This window comes from Anolis carolinensis, chromosome 4 (genome assembly GCF_035594765.1).
Source record: "Anolis carolinensis isolate JA03-04 chromosome 4, rAnoCar3.1.pri, whole genome shotgun sequence".
In the NCBI taxonomy this organism is placed as follows: Eukaryota; Metazoa; Chordata; class Lepidosauria; order Squamata; family Dactyloidae; genus Anolis; species Anolis carolinensis.
The window spans coordinates 207,319,365-207,341,119 of record NC_085844.1 but is presented as its reverse complement, the minus strand read 5'-3'; the positions used below and the strand labels follow the sequence as shown (position 1 = coordinate 207,341,119).

General features: G+C 38.2%; 1 protein-coding gene across 2 annotated transcripts in view; it reads right to left on the bottom strand.

Moving 5' to 3' along the window:
• Positions 1-21,755, bottom strand: part of tafa3 (TAFA chemokine like family member 3) — a 165,648-nt gene that overhangs the window by 82,693 nt on the left and 61,200 nt on the right. The gene's annotated exons all lie outside the window — the stretch shown is intronic.

Below are 21,755 nucleotides of genomic sequence, written 5' to 3'. Positions count from 1 at the left end.
GGCAACCTTCAGGTCAGCAACCCAACCTTTAAGTCACAAGGCTTTAACCCACTATGCCACCAGGGGCTCATACATTCCATCAGTAGCTAAAACAATTCTGAGTCACCTAAATAAGTAGCTTCGGGATGTGAATGACTGCCTTGGGGGATGCTGGAAGCAGCTATCAAGCACTTTTTGAAGCCGGTAGATTTGCCAGAGGATGGTGGGACATTTGCTGATTCTCAGTAGAGAAAGAGAAGATGTGAAAGTTACCATCTTTATTCAATTTTTGCAATATTTGTTTTATTCTGTTTTCATTCACATCTGTAGGAAATCCTTTAGGAAACCAAAGAAATTTAACAAGCAAAAAATAAATAGAAAAACATTCAGTGAAAAGGACTCTTCTTCTCAAGAGTAACATCCAACTTTCATTAAGAAGCTTGCATTTTTATGCCTCTTAATAATAGAAAGGTGACAATTCTACCCTTTTTATCCTTACCAGGGCTTACTATAAGAGCCTCTACACTGGTTCTGTCCTATCTTTGCTAATATTTTATGATAGCATCATTTAGCTTTTTCATTCAGTGGCACTCTTTTCTTTGAGGCTATTCAAAAGGCCAATGTTCTCCCACCACTGTCCAATAAGTGGTTCATAGTTTTAGGGACATATGGTCAGAACTTGGAAAACTTACTCAAGAGTAACATCCAACTTTCATTAAGAAGCTTGCATTTTTATGCCTCTTAATAATAGAAAGGTGACAATTCTACCCTTTTTATCCTTACCAGGGCTTACTATAAGAGCCTCTACACTGGTTCTGTCCTATCTTTGCTAATATTTTATGATAGCATCATTTAGCTTTTTCATTCAGTGGCACTCTTTTCTTTGAGGCTATTCAAAAGGCCAATGTTCTCCCACCACTGTCCAATAAGTGGTTCATAGTTTTAGGGACATATGGTCAGAACTTGGAAAACTTACTCATTTGAATAACAAATAGCTATCTGGCAGGAATATTGAGAGCCAGGTGTAACCAGTAAAGACAGGAAAAACTTTGCTCAATAGAATGTGGTCTTCGTTCTGCTTTGTGGTTCTCCAAGTTTTGCTACCTGGACAAACCCTCAGAATTGCCTCCCCTTAAAATAAGTAACTTATTTCAGGCATATGGGCTGGCATGCCTCCAAGGTGACTGTCGACTTCAGGTGACCCCATGAATTTCAAATGTTTTCTTAGGCAAGGAAGTGTCAGATATAGTTTCGACAGTTCCTTCTTCTAAATTACAGCATAGAGCACCTGGTATTCATTGGAGGTCTCTCATCTAAGCACTAACTAGGGCTGGCCCATCTTACCTTCTGGTGCCTTTAAAGCAGTGGTTCATACTTAAAATTTTATATAATGTGATTTTATTTTGCAATGGTATCTGTTTTATATGTTGTTTTGTAGATTGTTTTATATGAATTGTTGTTTTTACATTGTTTTTAGGCATTGATTTTTTGCCTATTTATTGTAAGCCGCTTTGAGTCCCCTCGGGGAGAAAGGTGGGGTAAAAGTGATGTAAATAAATAAATAAATAAATACTCAACCTGTGGATCCCCTGGTGTTTTGGCCTACAACTCCCAAAACTCCCAGCCAGTTTGCCAGCTGTTAGGATTTTTGGGAGCTGAAGGCCAAAACATCTGGGGACCCACAGGTTGCGAACCACGGCTTTAGGGTATTTATTTAGGAAAACTGATGTCACTTGACATGAGGTCCATACAAGCCTAAAGCAAAAGGGGGGGTAGGGTTAGATAAAGTGGCCAGCCTCATCCCCTAGGTTCAATAGGTAAGATATATATTTTTGTCTCAAAAACATGGAGGGGAGTCTTGGTCCTGGAACACCTTTTGATTATCCCATAGTAGATTTGCATGTTCGGATGGATATCTAGTTATAGACATATACAGCTGAGTCTAATAATCAATGCAGAAATGAAACAAAAGAGAAAGACACAAAATAAATGAAACATTATACACAAGAGAATGTAAGAAACAAAATGAATGGAAATGAAATGCATGAATCTGCTAGAAACTAAACAGGATGGCTAAGAAAGCAGTTTAAAGCCTGAAAATCTATTTATATTTCAGAACACTGTATTCTTCTTCACTCATCATTTCCAAAAAGAGATTCAAGCAGATTATGCCACCAAGGACTAAACACCATATAAAACAATAAGTGATTGCACGAATGACTTGTTTCAAGTAAATGGCAGGCAATGGGGAAGATTTAATATTTGCTTTTATGGTCTTGATATAGATCATGACCCATATCATTCATTTATTTTAGAAGGAAAGCTTCCACTGTTATAAGTAGGAGCTTTTATTGCAATGCCAAAGGCTCCTGATCTAGATTGGGACCTTGGTGTGCATGCATCTCATTTACTTTGCCTGTGCTGTGTTAATTCCATTGGTAAGAATTGTTTCTGGCTATGCAGATGACACTGGGGTGGTGAGGTTCTTCTGAAATGATCTTACTTCCAGGAGGAGTCTCATAGTTGCTAAAATATAAATATGAAATGTATCTGGAACTCTTTAAGTTTCACACTCATTGTGAAGCACCTTGATGGGAACAGTTAGACAAACACTAACATTTTAAAAGACTTTATGGAAGGCCAAATTTACTGGTGCTAGCATGCTAGGGTGGAAGAACATAATCCACATAATTTCCCCATAAATGTCTTTTCTAGCCAGAGGGGAAAGAACATGGCTTGTACAGAGAGAAAATGGAAATATTATGCTTTTCTAAACAAGCGGGGTGGTTTTGATCAGTGATTTGATAGGGAATCACCTAAAATCCTGTTTTCTGCCATACAGGATTCCTAGTCGATCTTTCATCCATTGGCTGCTGAGATCTACAAATCTTTGGTTTTTGCAAATGTCTAACCTGGAAAATCAACGCAGAAAATCCCACAATATCTGCTTTGAACTGGGTTATCTGAGTTCACACTGCCATATATTCCAACTGAAAGCAGATAATGTGGGATTTTATTCAGCTGTTTAGAAGGGACCTAAGAGAGCTTATCAACATTCCATGCCACAGTCTAGTGGAATGAGTGTCATCGGACTAGAGCCCTGACACTCACACAAAGAAACTCTCTGAGTGACCTTGAGCAAGCCACACTCTCTTAGCCATAGAGAAAGACAATAGCAAACCACCTAAATTTATTTTATCAAGAAACCCCCATGATAAGATTACCGTAAGTCAAAATCACCGATATGCAAGAATTCTTATTGTTTCTTCTCTTAGTGTTATCATCCCCATTGGACCATCTTCTTCAAACTCACAAGTTTTCAGTGGGACTAACTGAAGATGCCTACAGACATAGGCACCCCAACTCAAACCTTCAGTCCAATATGTAGAGACTGGGACTGGGCCCACAGTTACAAAAAGAGCCCACACCCAAAGTTCAGTTCATACTGCCACACATTTAGGAACATAGAGAAGACCAGGTGGAAAAGTGCTATGTAAAACCCAATGAAGATATCCATGAGACAGAATTAAATTTTTCAAATCATCTGAAAAATCTAATAAAAGAAAACCAAAACCTACATAATCACATGAAAATGCAATCAAACACATTATCAATTAAAAGTGACAAAACATAAAAAAACCATCAATTATAAACTAGTGGAACAAAATAAAAAATGAAAGCAGCAAAACAATTCCCTCTATACTACCTCCCAGGAGAAGGAGTTGTTTTCACACAGTGCCAGAAGAACAAGTGCATAAACTGATGGGGGCCCAATTGTGTATAGTGGCTCACTCATGAACAGTATGGAGCCCAATTATGTGGGTCAGCAGAAAGTCCTAAGATGGACAGCTGTATGTGCGATAAGATGCTTTTAAAGATATCCTGGTACTAGGTTGTTTAAGGTCTAAAGATCAATAGCAGCATTCTGTATTTGTTCTTGGAACCAATGGAGCACACAGTTTGGAACTATATTTTCCCTCCTGCTGGTCCTGCTGTATTTTGGTTCAACTGAAGCTTCTGAACACATTTCAAAGACACAAAGCACAGAGTATAACACTGGAATCTACAGAGGAATAAATGACTTTGACCAGATCAGAACTTACTAGCAATAGAAAAAGGCAATATACCAGCCCAAGCTAATAAAAAGCACCTCTGTCACCAAAGCCTCAAAGAGCATTGCTGCATTCAAGATGATCCCAAGATGTCTATCTGCCCATTTTAGAAGTTTAGTTTTCCTTCAGAATAGCTATCTTGGTTAATCACAAAGTAATAATTGCATTGTCTGGATTAAACTGCATTTTGTTATCCACCAACAAGGACTTACAAATCATAGAATCATATCTCATCTGCAAGTTGAGATCTTCATTATCATCTAGGAATCGGATCAAAAGAAGTGAGAGTTAAGTTTTATCCATGTTAAAAATGGAAATTTCACTTTTACAGGCGCACATTTCCGCCAAGATACTTCAAAGGCAGGCATTTTGCCTCCCACCCCACCCCATTCCAAACATAGTAGCTTGCTTTCCTCACCCTCGCAACAGTGAAGTCACCATAAAAAAACTCTTGTCAAAAATAGGTCAAAATCAAAACTAGTCATACTATCATACACTTTCATTTCTGGAAAAAAGCATCCATGCAGCCCACCAGGAGTGAACTGGTGCAAAAACAGGCTCCCACTTCCATAACAGTTGCTGTCTAAGATCAAGATCCTGTTGACAGATGAATCCAATGTTAGTCACTACTTTCTAAAATAGACCCAGTGAATTAAACCCACAAATTGGAATTGGGAAATGGGGCTGGGCTGGTGGGTGGTGATTGGCTATTTGCTAGCTTACAAAAGGCTGTAAGATTCTACTTCCCTTCTTTGTATTCTAGACACATGTGAATCTTTGAGTACTCCCTTGCCTTTAGAGTAGGGCAGTGGGGGCAGAGACTCTCATGAGGCAAGCATTTTAAGACACTTTCATATCTTAAACACTATTGAATTCAGTTCTGAATTACACCTGAGTAGTACTTGTAGCACTTTAGAGACTGTGAAAACTAAGTTGGTTCCCTAGCTTTATGTAGGTCAGGTCTATGTCCTCAAATGCACGGAGTGAATTGCCTGGGAATAGACTGTACATAGAAATGCATCCAGTAGGAATTACACTTGAATATACTTGGGTCCATCTCCAAGGTATCTATTTATGGTCATGGGAGTGTGGAGGGATGGATGTGTTGTTTTGTGGTGTGTGCTGCTGAAAGCATTTAATTTCATTGTAAAGTGTACAATGACAGTAAAGTTATTCTATTTCTATTCTATTCTATATACAAATACTCTATTCTAATATTTTTTAAAAATCCAAATTCCAAATCACTTCTGGTCGCAAGTATTTTTGAGAAGGGATACCTAACCTGGTCTTATTTTATATAAAAATACAGTGGAACCTCTACTTAAGAGAATCTGAACTTAAGAACTTTTGAGTGAAGAGCTATTGCTTGGCCCGGTTTTGCTTTGGGCTTTAGGGCTACAAGGAAGCAAACTCAATGCCTTATGCTCTTGTCCACTTGGGGAGATTGCTGTCGATTTCACTCTTGTCTGCTTTGAGAAACTCTGAGTTAGTAGATTTTATGTGGTTTTTGTTCCTGGTATATTTGGCTTCATGAAGGGGGGGGGTAGAGGGGGGGAGCAAGAGAGGAAGGGAGGCTGGAATGAGTATAGTCTGAAGAAAATGATGTTTCTGCTTCTTCACTTTGTGCTTTGCGCTTCCTTGCTACAACTTTGCTCTTCCACCATGCTGTTATTGTTCCATGTGAATGTGCAAGTTTTGTCTTGCTGTTACACTGGCCAACACACATTCTGTTGCCTCAAATGTGCTTCTTGCCACAACTTTGTGTTTCTACCATTTTAACATTGGTGTTTTTTATTTTACCATGTGAATGTGTATTTATACATTAGTTATTTGTAAAGTACAAATAACTTTAAAAACTTTAAAAACATTTAAAAATACATAACAAAAATAAGAGGTTTGGGGGGAGAATGGATTAATAACATTTCAGTGCGTTTCAATGGGGAAATTCACTTTGAGATAAGAATGTTTTGAGTTAAGGGCTCAGTCATGGAAAAATTAAACCCTTAAGTAAAGGTATCGCTGTACTAGCTTCCACAAATAATAAACAAACCTTTGTCGCTTTAATATTCTTCTCTTCAAAATCTCAGATAGACACAGAAGAAAAATTCCATCTCCACCCAAAGCAAAGAGAAAAAGGCTCGCTAACTGACCTAAAACACCTGCAGCAGATCTAAAAGTCTGAAAATAGTAGCTGACAGAAAAAGGAACTAAGATGTTATGATTGACAGTTAATGCTAAGATTAGCTGAACTGTGCATTTCCTCACTTTGTAGAGTTTTAAGCTGAAGAGTGTTTTAAGCTGAACTCCACATTAAAGGTTTGAAATAGGAAGTTAGTCTTAAAGGTTTCTGCTAGACATCAACATGTGGGAGATTTAACTTATATAAAACTGCATGGAAAGAGATCTTGCCTTATCAACACCAGGGAGGAGCTCTCTAAATCCTTCTACTTCATTTTGGGAGGCACAGGAATACAAAATGAATCAGCAGTAAATGCTGGTTCATTTTATATTCTTGTGTTCTAACACTCAATTATAAATAGAGTTGGGTAAAAGAATGAGACATCATAATTGCATTGTCTCCACAAAGTGTTGGCAAAAGCAGCACTCCTTCAGGGTAAATAGAGACACATTTTAGTGAGAATAGCTGTGCACAATGGGATGGAAAGCTCTTCTGTGGGTTTATTCATTGAAGAGAGGTAGAATGCAATTTGTTACAGATGACCATATCTAGAGATTCAGAGCTTTGAAAAATTGCTTTGTGATATAAAAACTTCAAATTATGAGTGTTTCAGTCCCTCCAAAAGAACTTTTACAAGCTCTGGAAAATTCAGACTAAGATAAAGTAGTCTATTCAAGCTTCTCAAAATGTTTTATGGCTGAGTAGAGTTTGGTATGTATTTTCCCCCAATCAAAACAACTGGGAACCTGACTTTACCACCCACTTATAGAGAAGGAGCATATTATTTAAGCTTTATATATTGCATACAGGCAGCCTCAAGTTACGAACAAGACAGGTTTTGTAGGTTAGTTCTTAAGCAGAATTTGTAAGTTGGAACAAGTACATTTTAAGTGTAATTCCAGCCAAATATGTATGTGTGTGGAGCCTCTGGTGGTGCAGTGGGATAAACGACTGAGCTGCTGAAAGGTCGGTGGTTCGAATCTGGGGAGCAGAGTAAGCTCCCGCTGTCAGCTCCAGCTTCTGCCAACCTAACAGTTCGAAAACTTATAAATGTGAGTAGATCAACAGGTACCGCTCCGGCGGGAAGGTAACAGCTCTCCATGCAGTCATGCCAGCCACATGACCTTGGAGGCATCTACGGACAATGCCGGCTCTTCGGTTTAAAAATGGAGATGAGCACCAACAGCCAGAGTCAGACACAACTAGGCTTAATATCAGGGGAAAACCTTTACCTTTACCCTATGTATATATAAATACACACACACACACACATGCTTTCAATAGCATAAGGAAGAGTTAACACCCCCGTGGTGTTAGTTTTGCTTTCTGTGCCCCTGTCAGAAGATTTCACTTCAGTCCCTGTAATACTTGGATTGGAAAACTCTGGCTTGTTGTGGAAACAAAGGCAGAAGATAAAGCTTCAGTGGAGATACCTTTTCCCCATGATAACTCTTTCAGGAGTGAATTTCCCCTCCAAGAAGTAGATTTCTGTCACTTCCTGTTATCTCACTCCTGTTCTTAACTATGCAAGTGGGATGTTTGTAACTTGGGGACTGTCTGTATTTATATAGTACTGATCCACTTCTGAAATACTATGATTTTTAAGACTTCACACCTCAACACATACTAGCTAAATAGTGACTTGTGAAAGTAAAGCAAGTGAACAGATTTGCTCAACAACCAAAGACATTAGTATACAAATCACTCATATATTCTCAAACGATATATGTGCTACTACAGATCATAGCTGAAGTCTTAATCCATTGATTTTAAAGAAACATATTTAGTTATTCCAGTTTAGGAAATTACAGTCTCATTGGTCACTCTAGAAATACTGTAGATAACCAAAGGTTTACATACCATGGAGGAAATTACTATATTACTTAAATTACTATATTACTTAATTACTTAAAACAGATGAAATGAAATCAGTGGCAGTTTTCACCATGGCGAGCTTGCTACACTTGTTTTAAAGAGTCCATTCAAAGAATAATGAAAAAGTCTCTAGTTCCAAACCATGGCTATGAACGGAATGTCAAAATATAAGATAAGAATCTCTCATTTACAATCCTAAGTTTGACAGCAATTTCTATGATTTCTCAGTTTGTTATTACAGAAAGTTCAGACAAGATTAGGATTTTATAGTGACACTACTGTTCTCATTTTAGATCTTCCTCAATTCTTTGAAGAACAACAACATATAACCATGAAGAGAAATACAGTGTTTGTCCTTTAGTGAAAAAAGAAAGTTGAAACATTATTGAATAGATGGCTATTTCTCTAAATGGATAGAGAATATTAATGTTCAGTAAAGAAGATGATAGTACAAAAAGACCACATTACAAGTGGTTAAACTCAATCAAGAAAGTCACAGCTCTGACAATTGAAACTGTAGGATATTTTGTAGATTCACTGTCAAAGGTCAGACGTCAGCCAGTTAGATAAATACAGTTTATTTAACAAACAACCCGAAACAGCTCAATAAACTGTCCAAGGAGCTTATAACACTTAAACTTCAGTGTAAATAAGCATTCAAAACAAAGAAATTGCCAAAAAAACAAACCAGAGTATAATCCGGATTAGAACCAAGGTACTTGAATCTAGTTCAAAATTGCAATGCAGACTCAAAACAGCAAAACAAACAAAGACAAATAATCCCAGAAGCTCAAAACTTCCCCAAAACTCAAGAGTACGGAAAAAACCCCAAAACACAAAAGAAAGCCCAAACCGGGCCAAAGTTTTTTGCCAAAAACGGCGCAAGCAAGCTAAGCTGGGAAACGCTGAAACAATTGCAACAAGTCGCCGCGGAGTTGAAAGCCAAGCCAGATGTCAAGGAGTGAAGCGTCGTAGCGAAGTCAAGCCGGTCTGAAGTCTGGGTTGGAGAACAGCATCAGAGTCGAAGACGAAGCCAGTAGTCAGCAACAGAAGACAGCCACGGAGATAGGAACCGACTTTTGGGAGTGAAGAGATATGCCAAGTCGAATTCCAGTCCAAGGTCCAAAGGGGTGAAGTCGTCACAACAGGGTCCACGTCACAGGATAACACAAAAAGCCAAGACGACGGAGGCGAGCAGCAGCTAATGCAAAATAGTAATAACAATGCAGTCCAAACAGAAAACCCACACAGTTCCAACCCTCCATCGTAGAATAACCCGGATCAAACTTACATCGGTTGCAAAGTCCCAAGCCACTCTTCGGAGTCAAGTACTGTGAGGACTCATGGGCCTTGTAGTCCTGTTCCTAGTACTATTGTGACAGACGAAGAGGAAAACATGGGGTTTTCGCCGGTTCAGCAAGAGCCGGAGTCTCTTCACCTGCAGGATGTTGATGTTTGCCCTCAAGAATTCAGCCAAACAGGCCTTGGGCAGAACTCCCCACCGTTTCCCAGAAAAGAATCTTATTCCAGAGAAAGGGGAGCCAGGGAGGCCCAACGGAGGAGTTTACGCTTAGCTGCCAAACATCAAGCTGATTAGGTCTGCTTCCCTTGGGAAATTCTAAGGAGTCACACATCTGGACAGAGTTGGGTTTTGTTTCCCGTTCTCTAGGGAAAGAGTTCTGTTGGCGGGAAAACGAGACCCAATATAGGTGTTTGGCGTGAGGGATTCTTTGCGGAGTCAATTGATCAGCTAGAGGAGAGAGATTGTGTGTGGACTTCGTAATCCCAGTTCCTTGCTTCCCGGATCAAGCTTCAAGCCTTGCCCTGTCTCACGGTTTTACCACGGACTCTGTTTCATGCTTCATGTTTGCCTCGTTTTAAGTCACGGATCTAGCCAAGAATCAAGTTTATTTCCAGCCTTGTTGTCAAGCTTCATTGGACTTTAAAGACTCTGTCATTTCCCCACACTATTGCTTGGCAAAGTGTGTGTTTCGGTCAAGTGGATTAAAACTTTGAACTCTAATATCTTATATTGGACAATACATTTCTGGACTATATTTGACCTCATCTGAAAGGTCTGCTTCTGAACTATATTCTTCACCTGTTTTTATTGATTTTATATATTTCTTTAATAAAGATATTAGATAGAGACTGGCCTCTGTGTAAGGTTATTGGTGCTCTGCAGCCTGGGTCCTGACAAGTACAGGAAACCCAATGGCGCCCAACAACACCTTGCCACACACAAGGAACAATGGCCAAAAACCCCAATTTATTTAGGTTTCCTTGGGCGTCCAAACAACCAACGCCCTAAGATCAGGTGTCCCAAGCTCCTCATCAGAATCTGAGCTCCAAACAGCCAACGCCTTAGGATCAGGCATCCCAAGTTCCCCATCAGAGTCAAAATTGCTCTGCCTACGCCCAACCCTGTCCACACCTGCGGAATTGCCCTCATTCCTCCAGGCAGACCATGTGGGGTCTGCTTCTGAAGAAACCCAAGTCTCTCCTGCATCCTTAGCATCCATGGGCCCAGTTTCCTCCCCAAAATCCTCCGGAGCCCGTGCCCAGTCTATGCCAACTCCTTCCGCCACCACCGGTTCCTCAGTATCCATTTCCACCTCAGGATCCCCTTCCAATTCCCCAAATGAATCCTCATTTGAGGATTCCTCATCTATCTCCCTGACTCTTTTCCTATGTAAATCTTCCAGCGAGCCCTCCTCGCGACGATTCTTCCTTCCCCTTCTGATCCTACCATTATCACTAACAGCCTCAGAAGAATCATTCACAACATTCATTGAGTTGCCATATGTCAAAGTCAAACTGGTAGCATTAACAATAAGAACTAGCCCAGATTTGAGCCATGATAATTCCTCCTTAGTTAAAAAAAACCTGTTGCAAGTTCTAGTGTAGTGGTAGCTGGTGCCTACTGTATCAGTGGGGTGGAACACAGTTTGTCCGCATTTTAAAGTAACTGTCCAAGGGGCTAAGCGCTACCTCCAACGTAGATTCAATATTTTGGACAGTTCCTTTATATTTAGACTAAAACTTTGAGCAGATTACCACCACACTGACATGGAAGATACCAGTCAAAGACTCTATGGACCTTCTGATTAAAGTACTGCCACACACACTTCCCAGCATCTCAAAAGAAGTTGCAAAAGATCCCTTTGCAGCAAAGGCATCAGGAAGGTCAAAGGTGCCAGAAACTCCCTGATCAGTGAACAAATCCAGGCTACTTGGGAGGCTACTCAAGAGTAAATGTATGGGAACCTCTCTTAGGTATTGGAGCACCGCAGGTGAATCCTAGATTCTTATTGCTGCTATTTATCCTGACTGATTTTCTGCCGTTGTCCTCTGCTATTAACTTCTTTATGGGGTCCTTTCACACTACACAACTATAGCACTATGATTCCACTTTAACTGCAATCGTTTCATCCTATGGAAACTTGGGATATGCAGTTTGGTTAGATACTAGAGCTATCTGGCTGCGAATTTTAAATGCACCTCTCCAAACTGAAAATCCCAGAATTCCATAGGATGGTGCCATGGCAGTTAATGTAGAAAGGTTTCCTGGAATCCCATCTTAGACCATTCCATTGTTTTTGACCACAGCTTCATTTCATGACACTGCTATTAGGCAAAGTATATTTTCATGGTTCTTTATCTCAGCTTCTCTTTGAAGACCCAGAGTTTCTATATTGGACCAATACTGCAACACTCTGGGGCTTAGCCGGTCCTGTATCCTAAGTCTAGCTTCCTCCTCACTTCCCATTCAGAGACCAAGTTGAGACCTGATAGAGCCAGCAACTATGTGATAAACCTGATATTTGCAGAATTTTTCAAGTCATTCAAAAGCTAAAAGTTTTAGAAACAACATCATAGGCAGTTTCTGGAAAGTATCACTGATAGACATACACCCCAAATACACTTTTCCATCACAACAACACAAGTGGTACTTTGAGTATGTGGAATTTCACATTATGGCAGGGACCCTCTTAGTGTTAAACTAAGTGGCTCTTAAGAAAGCTAGTTATTGCTTCAGCTAAAATTGGAATTGGAGGAGGGATTTCATAGAGCTCGAATGGCTTTTTAAGAAATTATTTTGAGATAATTCTTGGTCACAACAGGCTTTGCAAAACCTCTTCCGCCAGTAAACTGGGCTTCTTCCAAACTGTCATCTTAGAAAGATACACAGACCATGTTTCATTTGTAGCTGTAATAACAACTGAAGAAAGGGCTGAGCACAGAAAAGAATCAATAGACAGCATAAAGAGGTGCTAGAGAAAAAGAGACTTAGGTAATAAAGAACAGATATCTATCCAAAGCTGGATAGATACTATGGGAGTTGCTATTTATCCTGATGCATTTTTTTTCTTGGGACTAATTGCATTTTTCCTCAATTTCTAATGAGCTTCAGATCTCCAGGCAAGAAGCCATGAAAAATCCAAATAAGTCCCAATCTTCATCAGAAAGCATACAAACAAGCCAACCTTGGGTCAGCTGACACAAGCAAATCAGGCATCTGGCACAACATGGCACTAAAGACCTTTTTTCCCTAAGAGGGAAACCTTAACAATTTCACTCTGATGATCCCATGCACCACCAGATTTTCTGCTAGCTCTCTCTCTCTCTCTCTCTCTCTCTCTCTCTCTCTTAAATTCTACTTCCCCAGATGTAACACACAAGATCCTAATGATAATAAACAGTCCTTTTTATTTTTATTTGCCCTTCTCAATTTTAGCATAAATTAATGATTTTGTAAAGATTTCAGCAAGGAACAATTTAAAAGGAACAGATCACCACTATAGGAACAGCAGCTCAATTGAAAATGAAAAATAAAGCATAACCATAACCAAAGAAGATTTTTTAAAAACAAAAAATGATTTGTTATTATTCACGGGGGGAAATGCCTCCCCCTACATTATGTAGCAGGTATAAGTTAGATATCACCATACATTTACATTATGTAGCAGGTATAAGTTAGATATCACCATACATTTTGACTGACACACTTAATTTCTAGCACTTCACCCTAACTACTCACCCTTACTGGCAAATTATCTCTCATGTTTCTCCCAGTATTTTTGTTATCTAAACAGGTTAAGAAATGGATTATGTAGAAAGGATTATAGAATTATAGTTTACCTTACATAAGGTTTCAATGATCAACTAACATGTAAAAGGGAAAATTGTTCTTGGATTCATTCGCTTTATGGAACGTTTTCAGCACCTGCTCTTTACAGCCTTGGCAAATATATTAGGATGCAAGGACTCAGAGCTCCCATTCTTTTGAATACTAGTCTCTCAAGATGGGAAGCAGATAGGCCTTTCTTTTTCTAAATAAAGTTGGATTCTTGATTCCCCAGCTTGGTCTGCTAATCTTTTCTGATTCAACTTGGAGAAACAATTTCACTTTAGGTAACTTCTGGTTTGTTGGTTTGTTTGTTTTTTAAATCCCCTGAGCAAAATGTCACATGGTTGAACTTTTTCCAGAAATGGGAAGAAAACTGGAAGGTTCTTATGGGGCTGCTTTAGGGGCTCAAAAGACAGCTAGGGTGCACTTTCTCCACTTCTGGAATAGATGGGTCCAATAATAATCATAACAGTGAAAGATTTTGTTTTTAAAAAATGGTGGGCTGCTACTGTTCTTTCAGTCTACTTATGTGTGCTCCCAGCTGGTAATTTAAGTGATCTGCTTTATTGTTTTCAATGGTTAATAGAAGCTATATTGACTACTATAAAGTGTGAAAAGCAATTTAATATAATAAGACATTATGCAAATAGAATCCTAAAAGCGATGCCAACAACCCAGTGAAAACAACAACAAAATTCAAAATATTCATAAATACAATTTGGTTTGATCTTCAAGCTTTGCTGCAAAGTAAGGGGAAATAATCTGAAGAGAACATATAGGGCCATGTTCACAAACTTTCCCATCCCAAACAGCACCCAAACCTGTCAGGCCTTAAGTACAGCAATGAACTCCACCACATCCTGACATATCTGGCCAGTTTGCATCAAGTCCATCGGAGATCAACAACCAGTCATACTGTTTTTTTTGTTTGTCACTAAAACTGGATGGAATTTGGATGGATGTTTGCCATGTTTCATATAAACCCATTCTGTGTTTTCTTTTTGTGATGTGTCTTTAAGTTATGAGTTTTACAATTTCTTAGCCAAATTGATGTAAATTTAGAATAATAACTTTCCTATATGAGTAGAACGAACATGCAAGTTTATAAATGAATAGCTGTGTGTGGGTTGTTGAAGAGAAGTGTTTATAGTTTGTGAGCTTCAAAAAAGGCACACTAAATTATTAAGGTTTCTAATCATAAGGGAGCTTTTAGGTTTATTCAACTGAATGTGCTTAGTACTCCCTTTCAGGACACCAATCTAGGTGTCCTGAAAGGGGGGTTGAGTTTATTATCCTTCTCTGCCACACTATCTGATCTCTATATTTCCAAACAAATATTTTCTGCAATCATTCTTAACTCTATGCTTTAAAAACAGACACAACCACACCATCTAAAGGAGCCTAAGGTGGCGCAGTGGGTTAAACCCTTGTGCCAGCAGGGCTGCTAACTGATAGGTCGGTGGTTCAATTCCAGGGAGAGCAGGGGAGCTCCCTCGGTCAGCTCCAGCTCCCCGTGTGGGAACATGAGAGAATCCTCCCACAAGGATGGTTAAAACATCAAACATCTAGGCATCCCCTGGGCAACATCCTTGCAGATGGCCAATTCTCTCACACCAGAAGCGACTTGCAGTTTCTCAAGTCACTCCTAACAGGAAGAGAGAAAAAACCTTTTCCACATCCAGTGCTAACACAGAAAAGGTCCTGAATATTTGGATTCACCAGATTTCTTTGCACACTCAGCTACAGCAAGCATCAGGACAATTTCGTACAAGGCAATACACTTGTATACAATAATATTGAGATTAAAGTTGGCAATATAGAATTCAGGCGGATTCAGAGCTATCTCATTAGTATTAGCTAATGCTGCCATAAAGCTCCCATGATCTTCACTGGCTTTCATATCATTCATCTTTGCCAGAAGAAGTCCCTGCTCTAGAGAGCATGTATAATGAGTGTAATAGGATTTGTTTTCTTACAGCCGCCCCCTTTCCTTTTCTTGCTGAGCCGGAAGAAACCTCCTATCAGTTTTATCTGAAAAGGCAAATCAGAGCAAGTGTTTAATGCTGAGCAGCAGGAAACCCTTTGAGAGTCCAGGACAATTTCCTGCACAGTAGGCAATGCTTTTCACTCCAGTTTTAGCTGTTATTTTCCTTACAGATCTTTCCCCCTTTTTTCTTTTAAATGAAAAATCTTATCTTGCAGCAGCATACAAGCATTGTGAAAGTAGAGTGCTTGCGAATCTTGTGTGTGTGCACAAAAACTAAAACCTAGTCCTATTCTAGTTGACCTTTAAATGAGCAAGGAAAACAATTATTTATGGCATCACCTGGAACGACATAGGCTGCCTATTTCCAAAGATATACAATTACTCTTCCAGTCATTTGACAATACATGAATTTTGCCCCTCTTTTATCTCTCCAAAGAACCTTAAACTTTACACCTGAAGTTCAACCTCCAACATGCATCAACAGTCATCTCTAAACTGCCATCAAAAAGGATGACAGAAGCAAATGATTTTCTAAAAACTTGCATATACTTATTAAATGTAGACTTAGAAATTTTTAACTGAAACAGAACCATAAAAGCACTTCTTGTATTGAGAAAGATTATGACCAGATGACTCACAAACTTCTTAATCCTACTATTGTTATTGGGAATCTTCAACACAACTGAAACGTCTCCCTTTTTATGACTCAATTATCTTAAAATGATACTTGAACTGGGAAACCCTTAAAAAAGAAGGCTGTCATGTGATGGCACTTCAAAAGAGATATCAATTTTTCATAGTAGGGCACACTGACTGACCTGCATCCAAAAGGGATATGTACCAAGAGCTACAGAGATCAGTACAGGAGTCAAGACGAATGCAGTTGTATTCCTGGCTCTGCTGATGTACTTTTCATTTTTTCTTTACTGATTTTCCTATTATTGCTTTATTCATTACACAGAGATTTAGAGCTGATATGGTCCAAGAGTTGCACTTGCCTCTGGGTTCAAGGTGCATCTTAGGGTGAATCTACACTGTAAAATGAATGCAGTTTAACACTACTTTAACTGCCATGCATCATTGTTATAGAATCATGGGGCTTGTAATTTGGTGAGTCACCCGCACTCTTTGGTAGAGAAAGGTAAAGACCTTGGAAAACTACAAGTACCATGATTATATAACACTGAGTCATGACAGTTAAACTTGTGTCCAACTGTATTCAATCTATAGTGCAGATAGACCCTATACTTGTGGTCTGGCTTAAATGACTTGAGCACAACAGATCCACATGGGCACTAAGGTCCTAATTCATCAAATGGAAATATTTTCCACCTCACAGGACTACTATGAGGTGGAAATCAGTAAAATCTATGCTGTACTGTTCAAATTATACATGAATATATAGTAGCACATCTATTTAGTTCATCTGTTGCATCGCTGTGTAAGCATAGAAGTTGGAATCTAGGACAGGATTTAGTGCTAAGACTCAACTTCTTAGCTTTAAAAGTAGCCAACTAGTTTTGTGGCTGAAAAAAAGATATTTCAGGATATTTCAAAAGCCAAGGTCACTCAGTAGGGTTAACTCTTTTTTTTCCCATGACAAATGCTTTCCTTTTGCTTTTTGGGTGATCAGACCTACATCTTCATATGCAATCTGCACCAAATATAACTATATACGCACATTCATTAAAACAGACATTTACTCTTCAATATTAAACTCTAACCACCAATCCCAAAAATAAAATAATTTGGACTTGAAAGCTTTGGTTTCAATCGGGAGACCCACAAAAGCCTCAGTGACAGCTAAGCACAGTTACAAATCTTTCTTAAAAAAATTTATAAACTATTTTATTAAAAGCAAAAACAGCTTAGCACATGTTTCAGCATAACAAAATAAAAGCACAGCATACCCTATTAAATGACTCTTTCACCACACAAGGGCGCAAATAAAAAGGTCTTTGCTGGCAAAAAGAGCCAACCAAATCTCCCATAGGAGGGAGTTCCAAAGTCCGGGAAACGGCTATTGAGAAACCCTCCTTGGTATCTTTGTCAAATGTGCCTGTGATGATGGAAGGATTTCTCAAAGATCTTAAAACCCACCTGGCACATATAGGGAGTTATGGTCTTTCCAGCGGTTTAGCCCCAAGCAGTGTAGGGCTTTAAAGCACTTCAAATTCTGCCTTGAAACAGACTAGAATAGGACTATGTTTTAGTTTTTCTGCTCACACACAAGATTCACAAGTTCTCTGCTTTCACAATGCTTGTATGCTACTGCGAGATAAGATTTTCCCTTTTTTTCAGTAGGATGGAGTTTTTAAGGCAAATCCCTCAACAGCCTCTTTGGAGCAGGAATAAAAACTGCTTTGTTGCACTGAGATATAACTCCTTTGCTGCACTACTCTCCTCATCCATTGGGCCAGTCCCCCTCTGGCTGTTTCAAAGCACCAAAATGATGGCTCTCACCATTCTAAGGGTCTTACAAGATCCTATATGAGCACTTGCTTCTGTCTCGTCACCATTAATATATGGTATTTCGTATTGGACTGAAACCAGGAAATTGTTTTGCCTTCTGATTTAGAATCATAGAATCATAGAATAGTAGAGTTGGAAGAGACCACATGGGCCATCTAGTCCAACCCCCTGCTAAGAAGCAGGATCTAAAGCTAGTAAATATTTCACATTTCTGACTGAGATTACTAACATGACTATTCCCTTCAGCAATAAACTGCGGGAAATTGAAACTGAGAGCGATAAAATGCAATCAATGTCACCATGTTTTTTAAACTGTGGATCTTTTACAATGCCAATGGGATTTCAAGTTCATTTTTAAAACTTTAATTGGGAAAATATCTATATTCTCAATTCCTATTAAACTTCTGGTCCTCTGAGAAATCTTTGATCTCCGTATTCTCAACAATAGGGCAATATGCAAATATGTTTTAGAATAACTTGTTTAGTAAAATAATAAGAAAACTAATTAGTACTTGGCTTTAATAAAATCACTTATTTATTTTAATTCTTCTTCGGTGTTATAATTGACTGATTTTTAGCTATATCTAATATTAATTCATGTTGTAAGTTGCTGCAGGTTCTCAGTAAGAAAAGGTTGAGCTATAAACAAACAAACTAAAAAAATACTTTACTTATTTGGCTCTCGTAGGCGTAATACAATTTAGGACATAAATACAACTTCATGAAAAGACAAGGCTACAAAGCACCTTCTAAACAAAAGATATTAAAATGTATTAGTGTACCATTCTAAGAGTATCAGGGTTGGTGCCCATTCCCCATCCCAGATAAAGAATGCATGCATTAAACCAACATTCAAATTACAGCTCTCAAGGGTTTGTAGTTAGATTTGAAATCTCACGGTTGGTACCTGAAGTTATAACCCCTAAATCAAACTATGAGGAATTTTGCCATACTCTTTGCACTTGAAAGTAGCATTAGGGCTGCTTTACAGTATATAGATACAACAAATTGGCACAGCGGCACCCATATGATGCTACTTCTTCAGCTGTTCCAAGCTGCTGACCTGGGATTTTGGAAACTTCTGTTTCTTAACTATCTGACAATCAGTTCTCATATCAGAGAACTAATTCTACCAATTTCCTCCCCAGCTAACTGCCAAGCAAGAAATCTGTATTCCGTGCTCGGCATGGTACAATGCTGCTACTAATATTCAATGAATAATTAAAATTTTTAAACTCACTTCTGCCTTTCCACATATATTATTAAATGCCTACTAGAGAGAAGCAGACCTGCTTTATTGCTCATTACCACCATACCTTAACTGACTGCAGAGAGGGAAAAATGGATTTTTATCATCTTGTCTCATCAAATCTGCAGAGCATATTGTAAAAAATGATCCACATGGGGCAATACATTCACTATCCTGTTCCGCTACCGTTTATATGAGGTAGCAGCACAGTTACAGGTTTTTAAAATCTGGGTTTAATGATGTTATACTCAACAAGTAGTATCTCAATTCCTTCAAAATCTAGTAAGTCATCCCACTGACTCTAGGACCTGAACTTCTGCTCCAACTTCTGTCCTGACAGCTACCAATAATAATAATGTGTGAACATTTAATATCCTGGCAAAATGAATGTAAATAAAACCAAAACCGGTCTATGCCTGAAGCTTGTTAACATTCCTAGTTTACCTCTAAGATAAAATATAGATAGAACACATGAACTTTTTGTCAATCATTGTTTTCATGGAACAGGGTCATATATGTGCATGCGTTTTTGTTTTAGGAATATGTAGTAAACCCTCCTGAAACAAGGTACAGCAAAAATTGAAACCACAATAAAACAACAGTTAATAAATAATTAAAATGTGAACTGCATTTGACAAAGCAGAAGAGATCCAACAGCTAAATCAGCTGTCAGAATTTAAGACACTACTGAAGAACTATCTCCTCCAGCAAAAACTACCCAGTTAGTTTTAATTTGCAAATTTTAACCTGCATTTTATTGGTAAATTTTAAGATGCATTTTACCTGTGTGTATTTGTTATATGTATTTTAATAATGCTTTGTTTTACAACACTGTTTGAACTGTCATACCATGCCTCAAGCCTCAAGCCTCAAGGAGAAGTGGGTAATAAATTATTATTATTTATTATGATAATAATAATATATTAATGGTTGTTTCAAACTATTTTAAACAAAAATATTTTCTTAAGGAGGACCCTCAGGAAAATAAACTTTCTAGACTACCAGATTTTAGCCAAAATTATCTATGCTCTTTGATGGAAAACATTTCATCTCCCCCATCCCCCTCATGTGCACAAACATATAGATAGAGACATCCATGAGACTTAAAATGCTGAGCCAAAGTGTCTCCTTTTGTATGTCTTCATTCGTTATGTGTGTGTGTGTGTATAGCTTGTCCTTTTCATGAACCCTGCCTGAAGAACTTCATTAAGGGAAATATATGTCCCCAAGGCAGGCCTGAACTTAAACATGATGGATTAGCTAAATTATGCAGGTAGGCTAGGTCAGATGAGCATGCGTACTTGTGTTTTAGAATTTTTCTTCTCATTGTTCACTGAAAGATATACAAAACTTGTGTGCACGATATAAACCTGCCCCACTCACTTTCATACTGTGTAACCTGAGAAAGGTCTGACCCTTTTGATCAAAAGACTTGTGTGTGTTTCTTTTCTGATCAGGTTCAAGGTTTCTTAAACAGCTCCACACCTACTCAAGATGTAGAAGGCACTTTTGAAAATTGCCTATATACACATTCAGTTGGCTTTCCACATTTACAGGTTTAACTTTTATGGATTTGATAATTTGTGGATTTGATTAATCTGTTCTTTCTAGGAGTCTTCAGGGTGACTCTAGAGTGCAGCTAAATGACCTAGAGATAAATTCTTTGGGAATTTATAGGTTCTAGAGCACAACTGTATAGTCAGTGTCCAGTGGATTTGATGACAAAGTCAAGATGGAGGTTTGAGAGATTCCTCAAGAGATATTTTCTCAGGTTGAAAAAAATATATATATTTAATCCAGGATTTCCCACTTTCACAGAGGTCCTGTATCTCTAACCCCACTGAATGCGGATAGCTCACACAAATATGAATTAAAATTCAAGAATGGTTTTATAAAGCATTTATGAAGTGTAATGAGACAAGATGGAGTGTGGTAAAGTATTTGCCCATTTCATAGTATGCTAATTGGAACATTAAATTTATTTATTTCCATCATTTCTATCCTGCCCTTCTCACCCGAAGGGACTCAGGGCAGCCAAAGGGGAATCTTACACTTTTGCCAGAAATAAGCCTCCTAGATCCTTCAGTCTTTAGTCAATGAATGAAATTTCAGAGTTTCGTAATTATTCTAAATTGTAGAAATCACTATCCCAATGTTATGGATAAATGTTGTAGTTCTGAAGGAAAGTTTAGTATCATTGCAAAAAGGAGGGCTTTGTTTTTTTACCAAGTTGCTTGCAAACAGTGCATAGAAAAGAGCTGAGAAATAAGAAGAAATAAAGAAAATGTAGAAAATGCAGAACAAAGTACCAGAGCAAAGCAGGGTAAATGGCATAATGAAACTATTAGTACTTAAAGTGCTGCCAAGTCAATTGTTTTCACTTTTACAGACTTGACATTATATTATTCATCTTTTCTTGGTTTCCAAGGGTGGAAGTTGGGGGTGGGAATACACATTCTACTTTATTTGTTTAATCATTTGTTTAATCTCTGTTTGGTGTATTTTAATATGCATTTTATAGTGTATATATAAAAAATAGAAATACACTTTAATATGTGCATTTGTGGTATTTCACAATGTTTGTTTTAATTATTCTGTAATCCGCCTCGAACCACAAGGAGAGGCGAGTAAGAAATAAAATTATTATTATTATTATTATTATTATTATTATTATTATTATTATTATTTTCCCTACATTTTATGGCAGGTAAACTGGATACTACCAAGATGAAAGGAGTAAAAAGCGAAGACAGACAGAGAAGCTTATTGGT